The sequence below is a fragment of the Mastomys coucha genome, unplaced genomic scaffold, assembly GCF_008632895.1.
Source record: "Mastomys coucha isolate ucsf_1 unplaced genomic scaffold, UCSF_Mcou_1 pScaffold7, whole genome shotgun sequence".
Classification (NCBI taxonomy): domain Eukaryota; kingdom Metazoa; phylum Chordata; class Mammalia; order Rodentia; family Muridae; genus Mastomys; species Mastomys coucha.
In genome coordinates this window covers 72,439,171-72,458,492 of record NW_022196913.1, presented here as the reverse complement: position 1 = coordinate 72,458,492, position 19,322 = coordinate 72,439,171, and the positions used below count along the sequence as shown (strand labels likewise).

Below are 19,322 nucleotides of genomic sequence, written 5' to 3'. Positions count from 1 at the left end.
TAGCAAACAGCAAAATCCACAGAAGGGATGTCTCTATAGTATCAGAAAACTTTCCTCATACTCTGAATTCAGTATATTTTTGTTAATGAAATTGCCCATATTCCTCATGATCCTGTCTGGCATGATAAAAAGCCTCTCAGACCATTATCCCTAACAATTGAGTTCAACAAAGAGAATAAGAGTTTTATGACAAGGTAACTATTAGTGAAAACTAGGAGGCCTCAATTCAACAACATTAATAATTTATTAAGCCTTATCAGAAACACAAACACAGATTCTATGGTAGTGGTAACACTAAGGGTGCTGGAGCTCTCTGCTTGAGGAGTTGCCAAGAACCTGTATGGCCTAATTTTATCCCCAAATCATATTTAAAAACACTATTCTATGCAATTTTATGATGGAAAAGCAAAAACCAAAGCACTGGCAAATTCTTCATCAGATTGTTGGGTAGGGTTTCCAAGTATTTAGCATGAAAAAGTCTCATAACTGTATATCCTCAATACAAGTCTAAGAAGTAAACTGTAATTGCTTACTTTAAAGATTTTTCATAAAACTTGATAATAATAGATAAAATTATTGCAGGCACACTCTAGCCAGGTATCATGTAGGCTGCAGTGGTTATCATTGTTGCGCTACTGGTAAGTAGAGTAATATGGAAACTGAAATCTATCTAGTTCACTGTCAGATCACTTGTAGTTTTATAACTCAAACTCAGATGGAGATTCTTTATCTCTATCAGTATAATCAGAAGAGGGCATAACAGTTCTAGTGATCAAATGCTCCTTTGTTTAGTCATCCATAGCTAAAGGTTTAGAAGCCCTATGTTCAATATGAAGCAGAGAAATATATTTATTAGCTTCTTTACAGATTATAATATGCAGACTTAGAATGATTGTTTCTGTGTGGTCCTTAGTTAAGGCTTCATAATTTTCTTTTCATTTTGCATAGTTTATGAGTATTATTTAATAGGCTGTCTCTTCACTAAGTTCAATAAACATTTCATTAAAATAATAAAAAAACTAGCCTTTTTAGAGTTGTGACAATATAGGAGACACAGTCCTAAATGCTTTACTTACACTAAGTTATTTGATTCTCTAGGCAGGCCATGATAAAGTCACTTATTATCTTCATCAAGTGCAAGATATTTTATTTACTTATACTTGTATCTTGCTTACTTGTTTTCAGGCTTAAAATCAAAATAATTTAAGAAGACACACCAAATAAACTAAAAGTAAGTGAGACACAAGAGATATAGTAAAACGAAATAATGGTATGGTCACTATTATGGGGAAAACATGTCATAAGAGTTGTGCAGCTGTCTGATAGGATAATAAGCTGAGATGTGAACTGCCTGGAAAACAAAATATAATCGGGTACAAAACTCAGCAGCAGCATAAGAAAACAGGCTAGCTACCCAGGTACAAAGTTCCTATAAAAATAGTTTTGTAGGTCATAACAAAGAAAATACCAGGGTCTGTAATAATGGACAAGAGCCCATCAACTGTATAAGACATGCAGACAGTATTTTCCAGTGTCCTCCATAAGAATTTTCTGTTTCCACCCCTAATAAAGCCTTTGAATCTTGCTGAGACTACAACCGTTTACTATTTTTAAAGGTGTGAGGAGGACTTAACTCCCAACTCTGTGGGTACATGTGATTAAGGCACTTGATAGAGTGATACATCCTTGTTCTTTCCTGGTCACTTAAAAAAAAATAAGAAGCCATTTTGGACTATGAGGTAGACTTTGGATTCCTAACATCATTCAACAGAGGTATCTAGAATTTTACATGTCAGGGAAAGAAAAAAAATCAACTTTGGGTGCTTAAATGTCTCTTATTTTGGGTTTTCTGTATAACCCAAAACTGAAGGAAGTAGAAGTTACCTTCTGTTTAGGAGATAGGGAAGACCTCTCCACGAGATGTTTAGACTGAGACCGAAGAGCAGAGGAAGGAAACCAACATACTCATTGTCTCCAAGGAAGGACAGGTTTCTGAGTTACTGAATAAAGAGTGCTGTGCCTAAAATGTAGTAAGAAAGGATGACTAGGAGGAAGAGACAAAGTTTACAGAAAAGGCAGAGACCCTACTATGCAAGTAACTCATGGAGGCTATGGTAGCATGCACAGAGCCTGTGTGAGTCTGACCAGATGGGATCCCACTCTGAGAGGCAATGTGGATGTATGATTCCATTCTTAACTTAGGAGCTATGTCCAGTTGATAACCACTCTAAAAGGAAAAACTAGTTTTCTTTAATGAAGTCTCACAGAATACACAAACCACTCTTAAGAGAAGGTTCCATACCCAGCAGAAAATGAATGCAGTGGCAATTTTGGAGGATCTTTGTTTCCTAATGCTTTCTTAGAGCTTTTGAGTTTATATTGTTTTGTTTTGCTCAAATGGGATTTCTGTGTGTGCCAAAGTGTGTGTGTGTGTGTGTGTGTGTGTGTGTGTGTGTGTGTGTGTGTGTCTGCATCTACATGTGTTTCTTGAGCATTTTCTCTGGTTCTTTTTTTCTATTTGTTTGTTTTGCCTTATTCCAGCTTTGTTTTATTTTATTTTATTAGCATTTTAGATACCTGTTTTCTAAGAAGAGAAAGAAAGAAAAGATGGGGATTTTGATGGGATGTGATGGGGGAAGAATCTGGGAAGAGTTGTGAAAGGGAGAAAATCATAATCAGATTTTCTGCATGAAAAAAATCTATTTTTTAATTTATTAAAAATTAGAATTTATGCTGAGGAGGATGTAGAGAAAAGGAACCCAAGGACATTTTGAGAGAAAGGAATATAGTAGAGTCATTATGGAAAACAGTACTGAAATTGTTCAACAACAAAAACAACAAAATGCAGAACTGCTGTATAATTCAGGATTTTCAGAAATTCTGCATCTCAGTATATAGTGAGGCTGTGAAATCATATGCCAAGCAAACATATTTGTGCCTATGTAGACTACAGCTCTGTTCACAGTAGCCAAGACATGGGAACAGGATGGATATCAATCTAAAAAATGGATTAAACCATGTGCTATGCCTACATTTGAGAAAGGAGGCTTTCTTGTAATTTGTGTCAATATGAATAAAACTGGAGATCACTAAGTGAGCTAATCAGAGAAAATAAAACCACATGTTAATTTCATGTATAATCTGTAAAGATGGTACTCATAGAGAATAAAATAACCATTACCAGAGACTGGACAGTGGGGTGTGTTAGTTTCCTTTCCTGTTGCTGTGATAAAAATACCCTGATAAAAGCAACTCTAGACTAAAGTGCATCAATACAGGGAAGGCAAGGAAGCAAAGACCTAAAATAGACAGTTATACTGTTTATAACCAAGAGCAAGGAAGAATGATTTAGTGCATGCATGCTTGTGTTTACCAGTCTCGTTCCACACCTCTACAATCCAGAATCTCCCATACCACAGATGGTGCCATTCACAATGGGTGAGTCTTCCCACCTGAATTAATGTACTAAGGTAATGCCCCATAGGCCAATCTATTCTAGGCAATCCCTCACTGAGACTCCCCTCCCATACGATTCTATAGTATGTCAAGTTGACAATTAAGACTCACCATCATAGAGAGTATCAGGAAGATGTTGATCCATAGACACAAATTTTCAGTTAGGGTATAGTAAGTTCAAAAATCTATAGTACATCATGGCAACTATAGGTAAAAATACATTATAGACCTAAAAATTGTTGAGAGTTAATTTTAAATGTTCCTACTACTAAAAAATGGAAGTAGCAATATGTTAAATAGCCTCATTTAACTGTTCTGTGATAAATATAAAATATCAAAATGACATTTTATTATATATATAATTTTATTGTTAATTATAGGAATTTTTTATTTGGGAGAGAATTAGATGTTTTCCAAAGTACATGAAATATATGACAAACAGTATTTTTCAAATATTTATTTACTGAGCTAGCTTTTAAGATGTTTCCTTTGCCTCTGTTTCTGATAAGATATCCACTATATTGTCTGTATGCCGCCTTGCCTTTGACTGGCACACTGGATGCATAGTTCAGTAATACCACACTTGTCTAGTATGCACAAGTCCCTAAGTTTGATTCAGCAAAAATGAACAAAGTAATTAAGGAAAGTAAAAAGTACTAAAACTGTGACTTAGGTTATGAGAACATCTGGGATAAAAGAACTCACTATGTCTGCATGCTTATCTTGTAAATGCCAGTGACATAGTCCATCTCTGATTTCTCAGTATCCACTCAACCGCATTCTTTTATAATACCTGAGCTTAGTCACTCATTTTTCTTAAGGATTTGTCTTTCAGTGAGACACTTAAATTCACCAAGCTTCATTTCATGTCTTTATATAACAATAAACTTATATCAACATTGTAAGCATCAAAGAAGAGCCAAGTAAACTGCCAAATAAATTAGACAATCACCAGAGAGAAGCATCCTCATCCCACCTTCCAGTTCTCTACTCTCTCTGGCTGACCAAACTTCTGAAAGATCTGCCTTTTCCCTTCCTCTCCCCGTTTCCCATTTTAACTTCCTTAAGACAAACAAGAGGAAACCCACTTCTCATTAGTGCCTCAACCCCTGACAACTATTTATTCACTTACCCCTCACCCTGATCCTGATATTCCTCTGCATTTTAGCATTGGAACTTTATTTTTATTGTCAAGGTATATGGATATAATCAATTGTATGAAATGCCACTATAAGGAAAATATCTAATAAAAAAAATCCATTGTTTTCTTTTATGCCTTATCTTGGTATTTCATGCAAAGTATCTAAGGAAGACTGTGAGACCCCGATGCCAGGACCTAGATTTCTCTCTCTGTGTGTGTGTGTGTGCGTGTGTGTTACCCACATATTCACTGGTGCCTGGTGAAGCTCCCAGTGGCCAGCTCCTTAAAGATGGCTGAGTTCTAGTCCTGCTCCCTTCCCTCACCAGAAGCCATTAGCTGGGAAGAGCTTTACTTCAGCATCTTTATCAGATTTTTTAAGGACTATTCTCAATAGTTCCCTGTCTGTACTGTTTCTTTGTGTGAGTAAGGTGAGGAAAGTAAATCTTCAGTGCTTTTCATTCTCAAGTTTGAGTCTGTTGTCATTAACACCACTGTAAAAGAAGCGTCCTCGCTCATAACAGCAGGTGGCCTAAATCACACACTGTCACATGGTTTTCAGTGGCAGCACTGACCATAGACATCCCCACAGCTTTTGGTGGCAGTATGAAACATCGACATCAACACGGTCTCTGTGGGTAATGGGGACTACAGGCACCAACTTGGCCCCTGGCTGCAACATGGCTTACCACTCCCTTCTGTGCCACCTGTACCCTGACTGGCATATTGCAGGTATTCAATAAAAGTCCAATGAATGAAAAAATAAGATGGCTCAAAAACCATTTGTTGAAATAATATAAAAGTCTGATTTAGGGAAATGCAAATTTTTAGTTAGGGTTTCATTGCTGTGAAGAGACAATATGACAATGGCAACTCTTTTTTAAAATTTATTTATTTATTTAGTTACTTATTTAGTTTGTTTGTTGGTTTGTTTTTGGTTTTTCGAGACAGGGTTTCTCTGTATAGCCCTGGCTGTCCTGGAACTCACTCTGTAGAGCAGGCTGGCCTTGAACTCAGAAATCCACCTGCCTCTGCCTCCCAAGTGCTGAGATTAAAGGTGTTTATTTATTTATTTATTTACATCCCAAACACTGCTTCCTGTCCTGTCCCTCCTTCACAGAGCCCTCCCCAGCCTCCTCTTTTCCCTCTGAGAGGGTGTGACCTCCCCACCCCGGATACCTCCCCACCTTAGTACATCAATTCTCAGCATGATTAGGTGCATCCTCTCCCACTGAGGCTTAACAAGCGAATCATGAAGACTAAGCTGTCTGTTCAGCCCATGTATGTCCTTTGGTGGTGGCTCAGACTCTGAGAGCTCACAGGGGTCCAAGTTAGTTGACTCTGTTAGTCTTCGTGTGGAGTTCCCATCACCTTCAGGGCCTTCAATTCTTCCCTCCAACTTTTCCTTAAGGGTCCTCCACCTCCACCTAAAGTTTGACTATGGGTATCTGCATCTGTTTCAGTCCATGCTGGGTAGATATTCTCAGAGGACAGCTGTGCTAGGCTTTTGTCTGCAAGCATAACAGAGTATCATTACTAATGTCAGAAATTGGTGTGTGTCCATGGAATGGCTTTCAAGTTGGGCAGGTTATTGTTTGGCCTTTCCTTCGGTCTCTGCTCTATTCCTGTATTTCTTTTAGACAGGATAAGTTTTGGGTCAAAAGTTTTGTGGGTGGGTTGGTGTCCTTATTCCTCCACTAGGGCTCCTGTCTGGCTACAAGAGGTGGCCTCTTCGGCTTCCATGTCCCCACTGTTAGGCATCTAGGCTAAGGTCCCTGCATTGACCTGGGAGGCTCTCCATCCAAGGTCTCTGGGACTTCCTGGAGATTCTCCCCTCCACCCATCCCAGGTAGCTGCAGATTTCCATTCATTCTCCTGGCCCTCTGTGTCTCTTTCCTGTCTCTCCCAACACCTGATCCTGCTTCCCTATTCCCTTCCCCATCCCCTCCCCTCTTCCACTCATTTCCCTCCCTCCTACTGCCATGGCAGTTTTTATAAAGGAAGTCATTTCATTGCAGCTGGCATGCAGTTTCAGAGGTATAGTCCCTTATCATCATGGTGAGAAGCATGGCAGCATGTAGGCAGACATGGTGCTGGAGAAGGAGCTGAGAGTTCTACATCTTGGTCTGTAGGCAACAGAAGGAGACTGTATTCCACACTGGACATAGCTTGAGCATGTAAGATCTCACAGCCCCACCTCCTACAGGGACATGTTTTCTCTAACAATGCCACAACTACTCCAATAAGGCTACACTTCCTATTAGTGCCACTTTCTATGGGCCAGCATTCAAATACACGAGAGGTGGTTATTCCTATTCAAACCACCAAAGCAAACATCTGAAGTCAGATCAATATATTCGTCTTTGGTACTTGTAACTAATGTCTCCAAGGCCAAAAGATTGCTTCCTTCAATGTTTCTACGCTGGCAGCACTCCAGTCCTGGAACATCCATTTTGTGCCAAAAGCCTGTGGCCTCCAAGTTTCTGACCCTTCTAGTGGAAAACATATTGTTTCTAAAATAATCAGAAACAGAGATGCACTTGGTTGGCCTTACAGAATTCATAACCACAGGTCATTAAGAGCCCTGTAGTCTTGTATTCCATTGACAGGAGAAAAAAAACAGACCTTAAGGAAACTAATTGATTGATTTTTCTATCCATTAAAATCTTAAATCCTAACTTATCTTAAATTGGGTTTTCTAGTATCAGCCTTGCCTTAGGTAAATGGTGAGAATAAATTTTAAAATTGTGTTATTCATTTAAGAAGTCCTCAGTACTTGGGTAAGTCCTAAGGGGAATTAAAAAAATAAGCATTACTCATTTCTTAGCTTGAAGTAACATAAATTAGATCAGAGATATAAAATAATTTAGCTTGAAGTATCATAAATTAGATCAGAGATATAAAATAATTAAATCATACATAACACAAAGGAGTGTGTTTCAGTGCTGAAGAATTCAGAGAAGGTAGGCACAATTCCTAAAAGGACTTGTCCTGCTTCACATATGAAAATATAAAGCCAGTCAACTACAGACTCTGTACTGCCTAATGCCTTTGCAGTATGCCAGAGAGGTTTTTGTTTTTGTTTTTGTTTTTTAGAATGGTATGGTACATATTCTCTGGTATTTAATATATCAAGGGCTATTAGAAGTTTCCATATCAGAGAAATATGCTCCTATCCATTCCCCTCATTCTTTCCTTTAGATGCCAGGATGACTGCAGATCATTCATGCCCCGGTTTACCTGGTAATGCCTCTGGACTCATCATTGTACTAAACACTAGATGACAGTGGTCAGTCCTAATATCTTCATTGATTTCCTATTCTGCCTACCTGTTTTTTCTTCCAGAATTTAATAACACATACTAAAAGAATATGCTCAGATATTTTAGTCAAATATAGCATCACATAAAGAAATGCCATACTTTATACAGAGAGTCACCTAAACAAGTGTTGCTCTCTTTCAATGAGCTCAATCATGGACAGTAAAATCTAGAATTTCACAAGTTTCAATTTATCTAGCCTTACTTACTTCCCACCAGAAATGTTAAGCATGACTCTTGACTATATAAAAAAACAAACCAACAAACAAGCAAGCAAGCAAACAAAAACAGTTGAAGTACAACTGAGGCTCAAATTTGAAATTTGAAAATGATAAAGGACGTGCTTAGATTGGAACTAGGTTCCATCAGGTCTCCACCCTTCATGTTATGGTGCTTAGAGGCTTTCATGTTGTTGCTAGAGTAGTGGGGCAACTGAGTAGGAAATTCACAAAAGGAGATACCACATTATTTAAGAGACATATCCTTCTGACTTAAGCCCACAGGACCAAAACCAGAGAAAGAAGACTCATCACTCTGTACAAGGTCCAGGCCGCTGTCAGACCAGGCACCAAACATCTGCACTTTCTCCTACAGAGTAGACTTAATCTATAGTCAGGAATCTGGATGTCAGATAAGCTTGAGGGAAGAGAGTTTCACATGGCTCAGTACTTTCAACACCAACTTCTCATTTTTTACTTAGCTGTCCAGGTAGCAATGACATCACTATCGTAGGCCTATATCATGAACTAGAAGGATCTTACAAAGGACTGGGATTATTCTGTCCTGCTTTCAAAGACTTGATATCTAAAAAGGTATACTTGGTGCTTCATTTTTCCTCTAATTCTATTGCCTTTATCCAGTTTTGTGTTTATACTTAAGCTACTCAAAACAATTTAAGAGCAATAATCCACTTCCCAATTTCATTAATATTCCCAACTTTCAAGACATACTCAGAGGACTGATGTCAAAAGTCTTTATTTACTAAATATCATTTCTTTTTTTTTTTTTTTTTTTTTTTTTGGTTTTTCAAGACAGGGTTTCTCTGTGTAGCCCTGGCTGTCCTGGAACTCACTCTGTAGACCAGGCTGGCCTCGAACTCAGAAAGCTGCCTGTCTCTGCCTCCCAAGTGCTGGGATTAAAGGCATGCGCCACCACTGCCCGGCTCACTAAATATCATTTCTGAAGATCTTTTTAAAAATTGATATAAACTCAAAGGCAATTAAAGATACATGGTTGAATAACATCATTTTTGTAGTGTTATAACCCAGTATGAGTAACAAACAACTGGGAAACAGGCAAATCTCTAAGAAGGTCTTATAGATTTAACCCAATTAAATTTACCCCGATTAAAAAGTGAAGTACAGAGTTAAACAGGGAATTCTCAACAAAGAAATCTCAAATGGCCAAGAGGTTCCTAAAGAGATGTTCAAAGTCCTTAGTCATCAGGGAAATGCAATCTAAAACCACACTGAGATTCCACTTTACACCCATCAAAATGGCTAAGATCAAAAAACTCAAGGGACAGCATATGCTGGTGAGGCTGTGGAATAAGAGGAACATTCCTCCACTGCTAGTGGGAGTCCACACATGCACAAACACTCTGGAAATCAATTTGGTGGGTTCTCCAATAACTGGGAATAGTTCTACCTGAAGACCCAGCTATACCACTCTGGGCATATACCCAAAAGATGATCCACCACCCCACAAGGACACTTGTTCAACTATGTTCATAGCAGCTTTATTCATAATGCCCAGAAACTAAAAACAAGTCCTTCAACTGAAGAATGGATAAAAATAATATGGTTCATTTATACAATGGAATATTACTCAGCCATTAAAAACAAGGATATCATGAATTTCACAGGCAAATGGAAAGGACTAGAAAATATCATCCTGAGTGAGGTAACCCAGACCCAAAAGGACATGCATGGTATGTACTCATTTCTAAATGGATATTAACCATAAGGTACAGGATAACCATGCTATAATCAACAGGTGCAAAGAAGCAAATAATAGCAAGGGACCAAGGGAGAATGGTTAAATATTCCTCAGAAGGAGCAACAAAATAGAATCAGAGGTCAATGGAAGGAGGGAACAGGGTGGAAGAGGGGTTGGGGATGGAAGCAGGGGTGGAGGAGAGCATATATAGGGAGAGCAGGAGAGAGAGAAGGGAGATGAGGGGGCAATCTCTAGGATGTGCCAGTGACCTGAGATGAGGAGACGCCCCAGGGGGATCTATGGGGGCAACTCTAGCTAGCAGAGGGAAAAAATGGATCCTGAAGTGGCCACTCCCTGTAGCTAGGTGGTGGAGAGATAAGGACAGCAACCTACCCACAAAACCTTTGACCCAAAAATGTGTCCTGCCTACAAGATGTTCAGGGACAAAGACCAAGACTGAGAGAATGGTCAACTAATGACTGCCCCAAATTGAGACCCATCCCATCAGCAAGAACCAATCCCTGGCACTATTAATGATACTCTATTATGCTCGCACATAGCAACCCAACATCACTGTCCTCTGAGCGGCTTTGCCAGCAGACAATGGGAAGAGATGCAAAGACTCACACCCAAACATTAGATAGAGCTTGGGAGTCTTGACTGAAGAGTTGGGAGACAGATTGAAGGACCAGTAGAAGACAGGAACTCGACAGGAAGACCAACAGAGTCAACTAACCTGGACCCCTGGGGACTCCCAGAGACTGAATCACCAACCAGCACAGGCTGGGTCTACTCCCCCTGCACATATGTAGCAGATGAGCAGCTTGGTCTTCATGCAGGTTCCCCAATAACTGGACCTGAGGCTGTCCCTGAGCCTGTTGCCTGCCTTCCTATGGATCCCGTGTCCCTAAATGGATCACCCTGCCTGGCCTCAGTAGCAGAGGACGTGCCTAGTCCTGCAGTGACTTCTGTGCAGAGGGCAAAGGTGGGGGTGTTGGTGAGGAGCGTGAGTAGGGGTTTGGGGTGTGTGGTGTTAGTGGGGGAATGACATATAGATGAGTGCTTCCCTTCTCAAAAGAGAAGGGGAAGGTAGAGTGGGGAAATGGGGGGAGGACTTGTGTGAGGGAGTACTAGGAGGATAGAAAGGGCTGATATTGGGTTTAAACTAAATTAATAATAATAACAATAAAAAATCTCTAAGGCAATTAAAGATGTATGGCTGGATAACATCATTTCTGGAGTGTTACAACCCAGTATGAACATTAAACAACTGGGAAGCAGACCAATTTCTAAGAAATTCTGATGCTGCTTTTATTCGGGAGAGATGAACAAGGAAATAACCATGGGAAAATACATACTAAAATAAAGTCATTTCCTTAAATGTGAAATTGTTAGATTAGATGGAAAAGAACTCAGTTGGTTAAAAAATGCCATATTTCGCTTTGGGAACTCCAAAGAGAACTGCCTTATAAGGATACATAATTTCAGGCTACATGTGAGCCATGGATTCTCAGGTGAGGCACAGCCTAAAACCTCTGTCTCTAGAGAACCTTCCTGATCCCAAAGTCTCTCCGGCTAAATGGGCTCTTGTAGATTTCAAGTGGAACCCAGAAGAAATAGGAGAGAGCTCAAGTCTCCAAGAGTTCTGCCCCTGGGCCTTGCAGCTCCCAGACCTCAGCCAGAGACTAGCTCTGGATCACCCTGTCCTAAACAGGATGTAGGCTTTGGGTCCCCACAAAGGCAGCCAGAGCCTCACCTTGGGTCTCTTTAACCTCATCAAGATCTGGGCCTGGAGTTACCTGCAGGACAATCAAATTCGAGTCCGGAATCCCCGCAACAAGAGCAGTCATCCACATTATCTCCCACACAGGTAGAACTGGACTCTGAGGCGGCCCACGCTAAGAGGAGGTGATCCCAAGATTCCCCGAGCCTTACTCAGGCCAACAAGCACTGGTCCTGAGCCCTCTGAGGCAGCACAGAAGCTGAGCAAGCTGCCTCCTCCTGGAGAGACAGTAACAGGAAGTCTCAGCCTAAAGAAGCTAGTTATAGCTTCTCCCCCGGCCCCAGCGCCCAAGAAATTGAAGGAGAAGAAGGAGTTCCCTGTAATTCCCAAGGAGAAGCCCAAATTCTGGCGTGTGTGCAAAGACTGCTCCAAGAAGAGGTTCTCCCAGATGGTTCAGGCCTGCATACCTCCTGGCCACGAAGATGAAGGAGCAACAGGAGAGGAAGCTAAGGACTTCGCCCAGCACCTGGAGGAGGAGAAACTGGTGCCGACAGAAGAAGAAAGAGCGCCAAGTATATGCCTAGGAGTGGTATAGCTGGGCATATACCCGGCGCTTAGGGAAACGGATGGATCTGGAGAATATCATCCTGAGTGAGGTAACCCAATCACAAAAGAACACACATGGTATGCACTCTCTGATAAGTGGATATTAGCCCAGAAGATCGGGATACACAAAGTACAATCCACAAACCACAAGAAACTCAAGAAGAAGACCAAAGTGTGGCTACTTCGTTTCTCCTTAAAAGGGGGAACAAAATATCCATGGAAGGATTTTCAGGTACAAACTATGGAGCAGAGACTGAAAGAAGGACAATCCAGAGACTGCTCCACCTGGGTATCCTTCTCATATTCAATCATCAAATCCAGACGCTGCTATTGTGGATGCCAGTAAGTGCTGGCTGACAGGAGCCTGATATAGCTGTCTCCTGAGAGGCTCTGTTAGTACCCGACTAATACAGAAGTAGAGGCTAACAGCCATCCATTGGACTAAGCACAGGGTCCCCAATGAAGGAGCTAGAGAAAGGACCCAAGGAGCTGAAGGGTTTGTAGCCCCTTAGGAAGAACAATATGAACTAACTAGTACCCTCAGAGCTCCCAGGGACTAAACCACCAACCAAAGAGTACACATGGTGGGACTCATGGCTCCAGCAGCATATGTATAGCAGAGGATGGCCTAGTTGGTCATCAAGGGGAGGAGAGGCCCTTGGCCCTGTGAAGGTTCTGTGCCCTAGTGTAAGGGAATTCCAGGGCCAGGAAGCAGGAGAGGGTGGGTTTGTGAGCAGGGAGAGGGAGGAGGGAACAGAGTTTTTTTGTTGTTGTTTTCTTTTTGTCGGACGGGAAGCTGGGAAAGGAGATATCATACAACATGTAAATAAAGAAAATATCTAATAAAAAAATAGAAAAGAAAAGAAAGAAAGGGTGAGTGCCAGGCTGAAAACCCGAGACACCGTCTAGAAAATGAGCACAAGGCTGAGATTGTCCAAGAGATCCAAAACCCTGCCAAGCTCCAGAAAGCAAAGAAGCCGCAGTTGTTCTCCATTGAAAAGAGACACACCCTGGTCTTGTTCCAGAAACAGCCACTCCAGAGGCCTGTAGCCAATGTCTGAGCTCAGGACAGTCCAGAGGGCTCAACAAGCCAAGAATAAGAGCAAACAAGGTACCTCTCAGGCCACCGACTGACACCTCTCCTGGGACTAGCACACCAATGTAGTCACATTAAGGTGGAGGAGACTCCAGCCCAGAGGGAACTGAAGCCTGTGCTGGAACTCAAGAGAGATTTAACTGTCCTCATCGTCTTTCCCATCTTTTCCAAAGTGCCTTATGTTCGTGAACTGTTGCCAGGTGGTGGCAGCTATCCACACCTTTAATCCCAGTGCTCAGGAGACAGGCAAGTCTCTCACAGGCCACCCTTCTCTTAGAGAGTACAGGATAGCCAGGACTACACAGAGAAATCCTATCTCAAAAGACGAAACAACAAAGGAGATCTTAAACTGTGAGTTCTTGTTCCCCAGTGAGCTGGTAACTCCCTGTCTTGGGGTCCTGAGTCTCACCCACACCTTGAGGCCTACTACTGTCAGAAGTCAGCTCTTCCTTTTTATTTTTGGTGAATTCTGTTGATTCAGTCCCCTCAGTCAACTGAAGCCAGCCCTTCCCTAGTTTGGCACTTAAAGATTAAAGTGGGGAGTTGCAGGGAGCTGAGTTTGTCTCCATTACCCTTTTCACTGGACTGTAGAAGCCTTGAGGCTTGAGCCATGCCCACTTGCTCTACCACAGAGGGGTTTATTGGTATCTGCATATGTACAGCTCTGGGCTCCCAGAAGAACAGAAGCCTCTGCCCCAGTGGGCTTTCATTATCGTAATAAACCACTAAAATATTAAAAAAAGAATACATAATTTCATATAAAAACAGTACTGTACCAAGAAGGGGAGTTATTAGGTTAATATTCTGACAATCAGCATCACTAATGTGGATTTCTAAATAAAGTTCATAAAGAAAGATTTGGTTTAAATTCAAGTTCCACTCCTTTTCCACTTCCTCTGATTTTTATAATCACTCATGGAAAAAAAACTGATTTATATTAAGTAAATAAACATAAGCATTGGATTTATTCCCTAGACATTTTCACATACTAACCAAAAACACATTTGGATAAATATCTATGTGTGCTCCACCAGTTAGTGGCCCTCAGTATATTATTTGAAAGCTTAAATCAACAAGTCAGAAAATTGTTTTAAATTGCTTACCAAGCTCAGAAGATGGGATTAAATGATCTTGAAATAGAGTTCACTTATTAAAAGTGATTATAATGTAGTAATTTTTTTGCTTTCTATTATAATTCATCATATTGGTGTAAATATTTGCATGATATGCTATATCAGTACAATTTCAGTATCTCTTGTGTTTCCTTGTCAATTCTTTTTTATCCTACATCTGAGAATAGGCACGCTATATACAATAGCATTTTGATTAATTCTTAATGTAACTCAAAATTTATATGCCTAATTAATCTATCTTCAGTTTTGTTTCAAATCATAGCAAATGGTTAAATAAAAGTAAAATAATGATGAATAGAGGCAACGAGGTGGTTAAGAGCTCTGCTATCTTTAGGACACATGACAGGTTTTTATAATTAAGACAAAATATTTTTGAATAAGAAAATATTCATGTAATGCTAGAAAAATATCCCACAGATAATGCTATGGGTCAGGCGTATGTGTGTGTATGTGTGCATGTGTGTAGGTGTGCTTATATTTAGGTGTGTGTGAGTGTGTGTACACATGAATTTGGGAGCCAGAGGTTAAGCATCTTCCTCAAGTGAGAGAACAGCTCTCTTAATCAACCCAGATGAGCTAACCTTGATTCTGCTAGCCTTGCTAGCCACTAAGTTCCAGAAGCCACTCTGTCTCTACTTTCCCAGTGCTGGGACCATGAGTACAGTCTTTCAAGTGGATGCTGGAGAATTCCATCTCAGGGGAACCTCAACTGAGCCATTTCCTCAGCCCCTGCAGTTCAGATGTTAAGACCCTGTAAAATTTGTAAATATTCTGAAATTCTTAGTCTTACAGAGTTCTAGCTAAAGATATCAATAGACATCTATCAGCTCTTTTTCTAAAGCAGTTTTATTAACTTAAATAAATCCCAAATTATCTGAATTAACTTTTAATATCCCAAATTATCTAAATAGACTCTAAAATGAGGTGCAATTTCATTATTTTGATTTTTAGCATCATTAATGGTATGGTAAGTATGGTAAGTCATACTTGGTGTGAACTTTGTTATATACAGTGTTCTATTGATACTACAATTAATCAAAAGTAAATAAAATACATGTATTCAAGTATTTTACAGACAAGTTGGCAATTGCTTCAGTGTTTGAATGATCTGACAATAAGTTCAGTATGTTAGAATAGTAATTCTTGACTCTCATAAAATATTTTTAATCAAACACCTCAAAGCATGTTTGCAATACCTTGAACTAATAGTACAAATTTACACACTTGCTCATCATTTACTTGATCTTACAACAGCTCCATAATGTTGTACTGACTAATACCCACAGGCCAGCACTGGGCACAACCTTCCAGAGATGTGGACTCCACCAGGCTGATGATAGTCCATACTCTGATGATAGATATTATCACAGGCGAAGGTGAGGAACAACCTAAGAGGAAATTAAACTAAAGGACTTCTACCTAAATATTGGTGCCCTGGTCCTGATCATGTTCTGTGAGCACCATGTATGAATAAGCAGGTATGCATATATATCCCAAGGTTGATAGAAGAATGGCTTTTCCTTCAAAGGCCTGATACTTGAATTACAGAAATTTTGTCCTAATTCAGTCCTTGAAATTCATATTGAAAAGTCCTTGGTTGTTTCTCTCTAGGGAGGGACAGGAAATAAAAATGTTATCAGAAATCCCAGAAGCTTCCATCTTTGAGAGAAGAGGGCTGTGAGCCAACCTGATGGTGACAGGGATCAGGAAACTTTCCATGCTCTATGAATCTGGGATCCTTGCGATGCCATAGCGAACTCTGCTGTGAGTCAGGCCACACCTGCCAGCTACAGCTCAGCCACCAGCCCCGACCTCACTGTGCTGTGGACCTGAATTCTCTTTCTTGGGTTCAGAATATTTTAGGAACCTTAAAGAAAGCTTTCTATCATTTTTCCCATAAAATATGACTTGGTCATTATCTTTCCAACCTTCCTGAAATGACCAACAAATTAACACTGACTTTGGTTAAACTGAATAGAATACAAGTGAAGACAAATTAACATTGTCTGGGTGTAGATGGTTTAATACAGTATCTTGGAAGAACAGCAACAGCAGCAAGTCCCAGCTTTGGCCAGGGCCACAGTAAGTGCCCAGTTCTTTCAGAGTCATGAGTCCTTCACCTATCACAATGAATCTGGGTCTAAGAATAACTGGTATTCAAAGTGTATTGTCTTTAATTCATCCTATACATTCTAGAGTAATGGGTTCAAGATTGAGCCTTGGGGAGACTATGGTTATATTTCCCTTCAGGAAGCAAGAGCTTTGAGAGAAGGCAGTATCAGAAACTGCAAGATGAATGACTTCCAAGATAAACAAAGTTCTGTAGAAATAACGAAGACCATCCACTCTACAGAAAGAAACGAATGTTCATCTGCTTTCATACGGCATGCTGTCTAGAGAGGATTCGTGGATGACTGGTACTTGTTTTCTCTAGCCAAAGCTACAGAAAGCCATAGACCAGTAGGGTGGTATAGACTATTTCTCCCTCACTGCAAAAACGTATGCTTTCCCATTTATAGAATCATTAGGTGTCAATCCTAAAAGGAATAACACAGAAAATACCTCAGAGCTCTGAAATTTTGTAGTTTATCATTATTTCCAGATTCTTAAAAACTCACCAATAGGACACATTTTACCATATCTCTTCCCTTTCCTGATGATTGTTCTGTCTAAATGAGGTGTTCAAAATATACAAATTTAGGCTTTCATCATATATACAGATGTATAAATATAGTCTTATTTGCATATGGTTCATCTTAATATAAATTTTAGGATAACATACCTATAACCCCTGAACTCACTTTTAAAAATCCAGCATTATCTTATTCATCCTGATGTATGGAACCCTATCTCACCAAGTTTACTGTTTTTTAATATTTCCTTGTCTAAGTCTGATGTGGTTATATATTATTCTGTGATAATGATTTCTCATGTTTATGAACAATGCTGTGATAAATATTTTAAATATTTATTCAATTAAATACTCTAAGTATTATGAAGTGGTTTTTCTAGATTCCTAGAGTCAAGGAATGCTTGCTTGCCTTTCTAGTTCTCTAAACTAAGAGATAACATCCTCAGGGTAGCACTTAGAGCTACGTCCCCAGGTAAGTTTTATTTTTTTTTAATTGATATTAGTTTTATTGCATTATGATGAGAAAAGATACATAATTTCAGTTTATCTGAATTTGTTAACATTTAAAAACATATTTTAAGTAAATAGAATTACATCACATTCTTCTTTCCCTTTTGTATCCCAACTCCTCCCAGAGACACCTCACTTCAGTACCTGCAATACATTTTGGTGGGATTTTTTATTTTATCATATTCTTTAAAATTTATAAAATATTGTAACAATAAAAATGAGCAGTATAAAAGTTGTTAGATATAAAACAATCAATTAAACACTCTTATGTAGATGCTTGTCTACAACAATACTGAAAATACATACATTTTTCTCAATATAAATTTTAAATAACTCCAAACATATTAGCTGTATATTTTAACATAATACATTGCTACTAGTATTTTTTAAATGAATATAAATAGATAAAGTCTTTTTGTTTGTTTGCTTGCTTGCTTGCTTGCTTGCTTGCTTTGTTTTTAGTAGAGCTTAACATCTTGGCTCTTACTCTTATAAGCCCAAAATAAGAACAGTTTTTAGACATTGGCTTTCATTGTAATAAGGCTGTACTTCAATGACCCTCATATCACCAAAGGATTTTACCTCCATCGTAGCTAAGCTGAGAGTTGACAGTTCTGCTGCACCAAGAAATGAAATGTAGGCACAATTTTTGGATATAGACTTCCTGCTATGGTCAAACCTATTTGACTTGAGTGGATGACTTTATTCTCAGCCCACAGAGAACAGGTTACATTCATTTAAGAAATGGTGTGTGTAAAAAATGGTGTGTCCATAAAGTCATTCACCAACTGTTTCAATGAACAATAGTTCGGCTTGGAGGATGGCACAGACATTAGGTGAGGGTAAGAATTTGGTTCATTGGCTGTGATGATTTTGAAAATATTCATCTCAGAGAAAAAGTAACTTATAAAGTCCTTTTCTTCAAACATAATACAAGAGTTATAAACATCAAACAAAGCATTCAGTCTCACTCTTTGTTGTTCTCTTACAAGCCACCTCCCAAGTTAATTGTCTATGTTTCTTTTTGCTGTATAAATAGTTTTGAAATATGTAAGCTGTTCTGAAAACCATAGTATAGTATAAAAACATCAAATAATCAATCCTACTAATAGAGAGGCTGAGATAGGAGAAACATGCTTTCAAGACCATTATGTGGTACACAGCAAAACACTGTCAGGTACAAACAAGCAGAAAGTATATATCGATTGTACAATAGTGGACCTATTTCTCAAATTACCAAATTAAAGAGACCACCATATGATAGCCAACAAATTTCTAATTCCTCATACTTTTGAATTTGAATCGATTAAGATAAGTTGGTAATATTAATTTTCATATTAAGAGATATTAAGAAAAGTAATTGTTACTTCCTGATATCTTTGTTGTAAGAGGTGGAATTATGTTTGTGTGGGTTTGTTGAAAGACTACTTTCTTGCTTCTTCTAGGGTGTAGTTTTGCTCCTTATGTTAGTGTTTTCCATCTATTATCTATTGTAGGGCTTGATTTATCTTAAGATATTGTGTAAATTTGGTTTTGTCATGGAATATCTTGGTTTAACCATCTATGGTAATTGAGAGTTTTGCTGGGTATAGTAGCCTGGGCTGGTATTTGTGTTCTCTCAGGGTCTGTATGACATCTGCCCAGGATCTTCTAGCTTTCATGCTGTCTTGTAAGAAGTCTGGTGCAATTCTGATAGACCTGCCTTTATGTTACTTGACCTTTTTCCCTTACTACTTTTAAAATTCTTTCTTTGTTTAGTGCATTTGGTGTT

At 39.3% G+C, this 19,322-nt stretch overlaps 1 protein-coding gene and 1 pseudogene across 2 annotated transcripts in view; one reads left to right on the top strand and one right to left on the bottom strand.

Annotated features, from left to right (window-relative positions):
* Positions 1-19,322, bottom strand: part of Cpq (carboxypeptidase Q) — a 466,114-nt gene that overhangs the window by 325,613 nt on the left and 121,179 nt on the right. The gene's annotated exons all lie outside the window — the stretch shown is intronic.
* LOC116082565 lies at positions 11,354-13,241 on the top strand (annotated as a pseudogene).